This window comes from Patella vulgata, chromosome 1 (assembly GCF_932274485.2).
Source record: "Patella vulgata chromosome 1, xgPatVulg1.2, whole genome shotgun sequence".
NCBI classification, from domain to species: domain Eukaryota; kingdom Metazoa; phylum Mollusca; class Gastropoda; family Patellidae; genus Patella; species Patella vulgata.
This window is the reverse complement of record NC_065879.2, coordinates 4,083,438-4,089,437: the sequence shown is the minus strand read 5'-3', so window position 1 is coordinate 4,089,437 and position 6,000 is coordinate 4,083,438.

The following is a 6,000-nucleotide window of genomic DNA, read 5'->3' as shown; positions in this document are numbered from 1 at the left end:
CTTTCAGTGCTTTTTTGCCAAAATGGATCATAATAGAAATTTACTTAGAATTTGTACTGTTAGCACTTAAATGTAGAATTTTGCTTCTTCTTTTTCATAACCCTTGTTATTCAATCTTTTTCAGGTGTCTGTGATAATCCCTATCTTTGTAAGTATTATTTAATGTATGTTTAATTTTATTTCTGCTAAGGCCAAAAAAAAAAGGGTTTTGTTTCCTGTGTCAGAAGGCCACGTACCTGCATCTCTAAAGGAAGCTATAATTACTCCTCTTCTGAAGAACCCATCCCTTGACCCAGACATCTTAAAGAATTACCGACCTGTTTCTAATCTCTCCTTCTTGTCCAAATTGATTGAACGTGTGGTTGCAGAAAGACTCAAACAGCACATGGCAGCACATTCGTGTCTGGAACCCTTGCAGTCAGCCTACCGCTCATTCCACAGCACAGAGACAGCACTGCTCAAAGTGCAGAATGACATCCTTCAGGCAGTGGATACAAGTGGTGCAGCAATTCTTGTATTGCTCGACTTGTCAGCGGCATTTGATACCATTAATCACGGTATGCTGTTCTCAATTCTTGAAAAAAAGAGTTGGCCTTGGGGGATTTGCCCTGGAGTGGATTAAGTCATATCTCACAGGCAGGAGCCAAAGTGTTATCATCGGTGATCATTCCTCCGATCCCAGAGATCTGCTCCATGGAGTGCCCCAGGGCTCTGTGCTTGGGCCAATCCTTTTCATCATCTACACTTCTCCGCTTGGTGACATTGTTAGATCACATAACCTGTCCTTTCATCTCTATGCAGATGACACTCAACTTTATCTTGCCTTCAAACCAACTGATCAGCAGTCTGCACTTGAATCTATCTCTAGACTTGAAATCTGTCTGACTGACATCATGGACTGGATGTCAAGCCACTACCTGAATTTGAACAGTACCAAAACTGAGGTACTCATAATATCCTCCAAACGTGCCCCCTTTCGCATGCCTCTCCCTGAATTCCACATTGATGACCAAATTATTACCCCAACAACAGAAGCTAGAAACCTGGGAGTCATCTTCGATTCACACATGACATTTGAATCGCATATCAGGACTGTTTGTCGGAAATCATTTTATCATCTACGGAATATCAGTCTCATCAGAAAATACTTGAACGAAGCCACTGCCTCCACGCTAGTCCATGCCTACATCACCCCCTGCCTAGACTACTGTAACTCTCTGCTTCCCGACTACCTCATCCAACGGCTACAACGTGTACAGAATGCAGCAGCCAGACTGGTCACAGACACAAAGCAGTTTAACCACATCACACATGTCCGTGCCAAACTTCACTGGCTCCCCGTGTTATACAGGATACGATACAAGATCCTCCTACTTGTCTTCAAGTGCATCAACAACCAGGCTCCTCAGTATCTCACCGACCTCGTCACAATGGTGATAAGCCAGCCAGAGTTCTCTGGTCATCCGAGAGCCGTTTCCTGTATGTACCACCATCCAGATCCCGTACCTTTGGAGACTGCTCGTTCATGGTTGCTGGTCCTTATTTGTGGAACCAGCTCCCCCTGGAGCTTAGAGCTTTGGACAAAATTGATATCTTCAAATCGAGACTGAAGACACACTTTTTCCGTGAAGTCTACTGTGAGAGGCTCATATTTTGACTAGTTTTCACCTTTGTGTCATTGATGAATTTTCCCATGGGCGGTTGAGCAGTTTTCTGGAAATGGTGCATTATAAGTATTTTCATTCATTCATTCATTTAAAATAGGGTAGGGTCGGTAGGTAGTAGATCTACCGAAGCATAATATTCTGTGCAAAAATCTTCAATTTTATGTTAGGTTGAGCCGGCGCCGGGGAACATGAAGCACGAATAGATTGGTGGATGGAGATCTTGGATAATTTTTTAAAACGTATCAGAGGCTAGATTATGATTTAAATATTCTCTTTGGGGGCAAATGAACTTTTTAATCGTTCTATGCTAAAAAAAAAAAATAGCGTAGGGAGGCCATATTGTTCAAGGGAAAGAACTCGCTATAAAAACTTTAAAAAATCATATCGTGCCGTCGCACGAAATAGGTCCATAATAAATTTATTTGTCTTGTTTTAAATAAAAATCGAGCAGATCCTATCCACCTGTTTGAAATATACGTTCACTTGTTTTTGTCCAATTGCGTGCCGTTACTTATTAGAACGAAGGTTGTGAGGATTATGGCTTTTCGGAATGTGTAGTGGTAAATGTATACGAAACCTGTAGTCTCGATTTTCACTTCAGTTAGCAATCTCGCGTCAACAGCCTATTCCGATCGGTAAATGCAGATTCAAAGAACGACGACATTTATATTCATTTATAGCATCAAATAATATAGGCATTTTCACGAATCCGGTAGGCTTTACAGTATTCTGAACGGTCACTCGTTGAACAAAAAGGTTTTTTATTTCTCTTGACACTAAAAAAATTTTAAGAGTCGGCAGGTTTTGTAGTGGGTCAGTCGGGTTACCGGAAACAGAACATTTTTTTTTTTTGGCCTAATCTGAAATATATAGATGTGTTGTAACATATATTCTGTGATATATCTTTTAACGGCAATGACTTTTATTATATTTTTTTTTAGTGGGAACCAAATGTCTTCTGTCAGATATTAAACTTGAAGAAAACTTTATAACTGTACAGGTAGGAGGAATATATTAGCGATGTTTAAAATCATTGGCAGAAAAAAAATTGCCATTTTGAACTAAAGTGTACTTAGATAATGAGATTTTACCCTTTTATTACTATAAGTGGAGGGGGGGTAGGTGGATGGCCGAATGGTTAACACGTGCGCATTGCATCATAAGGTCTGTCATTGAGTCAAGTGGCATGGTTTCTATTCTCCAGTTGTACGTGACAAGGAGTAGGGTTGTTTGTCCAACCTCGTGGGTTTTCTCTGAGTCCTCCAGTTTCCTCTCAGTGCTAAAGACCCCTATGCGCAGGCAAATTATTGAAATAAAATTAATCCATATGTTAGTCCTGAAATGACCTAAGTGGATGTTAAACCCCATTTATCTCTCCCTTTTTCATCGAAATGCAACTGTCAAGTGTTCTTCTATGTGCACACTAACATTTACACAAATGGACATCAGTTTTTTGTTCCATGCGAAGGACTAGGCAACATTGGTCAGCCAGCCGTCATGTATGGTCATGACATGAAGCAAAATATCGGAATTACATGGCGCATGTGCGTGTGCTTTATGTAACAGTGCTTGAATGATGAACATTAAGATTAATTATTTGATGAATTCTTGTCACTTGTAGTTAACAGGTTTCTGGTATGAACTAGCAAGAACCAGATTTACGTTTAATAAAATGGAGTCCGGTGTGTATTATTACCAGTATGATAAACAACGTCATCTTTTACAATCAACTTTTACTGGAACTATGTAAGTAAATGTAATACGTACGTCCATAGGCGTACGAGCTAGGGGGGCCGCCCCCCCATTTTGGGCACCAAATGCTGGGAAAATTTGGTCACACAATTGTACTTTGTAAAAGTTGTATAAAAAAATATTGTGTTCTTGAATGTGTCCAATTTAACAGCGAATTTATTATTATTATGTAACATACTAAGAACCTAACTACATTTTTAGGGCACCAACCACCACCGCCCCCCCAGTCAAAAATTTCCCTGTACGCTATGCGTACGTCACCAGTCTTGTACAGACCTATATTAGATTTCCAGTCAGCAACAATACTCTTTAATTTGTATCAGATTAAATTGATATTGAAAGGCATTAAACTTGTTTAGTCCTAAAAGTTCCAATGATTTACCAGCAGTTAGCGGACTTATATTGTTGTCTCCCCTGTCCGTCCGTTCGTCCGTCCGTCCATAATTTGTTAGTGGACAGTCTACAAGTATAAATTCTTATCCGATTTTGACGGAACTTGAAATATGGGTTTATATCCCAAAGATCTCGGCTCGTTGGCATGTATTGGACAGTAACTTCATGGTTATGGCCCCAGATTGTAGCTTGTGGTCACAATTTGTATCCGATTTTGAGGAAACTAGAAATTTATGTTTTTAACCTAAAGATCTCAGTCGATATTCGCGCATATCAGACTGTAATTTTCTGGATTATGGCCCCTGATTGTATCAATCTGATTAAAATACAGATCTATATTTCGTTTCGTTTTTGAAATGTGGTCGTATATGTCGTCGCCCCCGTCCTTTTGCCGGCGTCCACAATTGCTTGTGGACGCTCTAGAGGCTAAAGTTAATATCTGATTGACTTTAAATTTATACACAGTGTTTAAGGTCTTGAGACGAAGAAGCCTATTGATTTTCAGCGATTTCCGATAATTACTGCCAGAGTTATGGCCCTTGATCACTTTGAAAAATCTTGTGGACGCTCTAGAGGCCAAAGTTAATATCCAATTGACCTTAAATTTATACACAGTGTTTAAGGTCATGAGACGAAGAAGCCTATTGATTTTCAGCAATTTCCGATAATTACTGCCAGAGTTATGGCCCTTGATCACTTCAAAAAATCTTGTGGATGCTCTTGAGGCTCAAGTTAATATCCGATTGAGTTTAAATTTATACACAGTGTTTGAGGTCATGAAACGAAGATTCCTATTGATTTTCAACGATTTCCGATAATTACTGCCAAAGTTATGGCCCTTAAGTTATCATCCGATTGACTTCAGATTGATACACAGAGTTTAAGATCTTGAGACGAACAAGTATATTGATTTTCAATGAATTTTTATGACTTGAACAGTTCAATCCATGATATTAAAAGCTTTGCATACAAAACGTTAGGATGGGGCAGAACTTTATAAAAACCAAACAAATTCTAATAGTTTTCTGATAAATACTTTGCCTTCAGAGGTTTTGTGTAAGCTTTTTGATTTTATAAAATAATTGACAATATCGTATTGGAGATATTATAATAATAGATTGATATGTGGTCGTATATTGCTCTCACCCCTGTGGACGTTCGTGAGGCAAAGGTTAATATCTGATTAACTTGGGATAGAACTAGAAGCCAAACAAATTTTCTAATGATTTTTTGATAATTACTTAATGAGTTGTTACTCTTAATCAGATTTTAGTGTATTATAAATGTTTCATTACCGAAAAAAGTAAAAATATGCGACAACCCTTGTTGACTGCCCGGACGATTTAGTTGCTGTGGGCGTATGTTTCGTTGCCTGGCAACCTATCTTTTATACTTTCGATGGCCTACACTACATGAAGATCAGACAAGTTATAGCGATAGGTCACGTCAGGGGTCAAAAGACCGACTTATGACCTATGACGTCAGACATTTGATTAACCAATCAGCATTGATGTTACTAGTGGATTACCCACAGTTCCGTGCAAAACAGACCGTTTCATTGGCTTATCCCTGACACCATTCAGAACGCGAGTTAAATAACAACTCTTCCAGATCCAAGTGTAGTAAAGACAAGTAAAATAAAATTTTGAACTATAAAAACAGAACGAAATAGGATCTGTGTTTTAACCAGATTGCCTCCCTTTCTTCTAGAGATAAATCACTTTATGACTACTATAGCAACAAAAGTTATCTGTTCTCTTAGATTTTGTCGTTAACAGGAGACAGTGACAGGGGTAGTCTGTCTTTGTTTCTGTTGTACAATATCTACTCTCCATATATTTTGTCTGGTTTCCTCCCACTGCTAAAGACCCCTATGGCCAAGCGGATTATTGAAATAAAATTGAACTTTATGCTAGTCCCAAAATGACCTAATCTGTGTCGAGTGGACGTTAAACCCCATTTATCTCTCTCTTTATGAATAAATATGAATATGAATCAAAGAGAAATTCAGTGCCACAAATTCAATGTTGAAGTAACACCCATAAATTTGGATTTAAACCCCATTTCTCTCCATATATTTTGTTACAGGGATGGAATTTGTCAGACAGCTATGCAGAGTTTGGCCAAAAGTCACGAAGATGGACCAGACGCCAATATGTTGGGTAAACTGGGTGATGAGGATAGTATA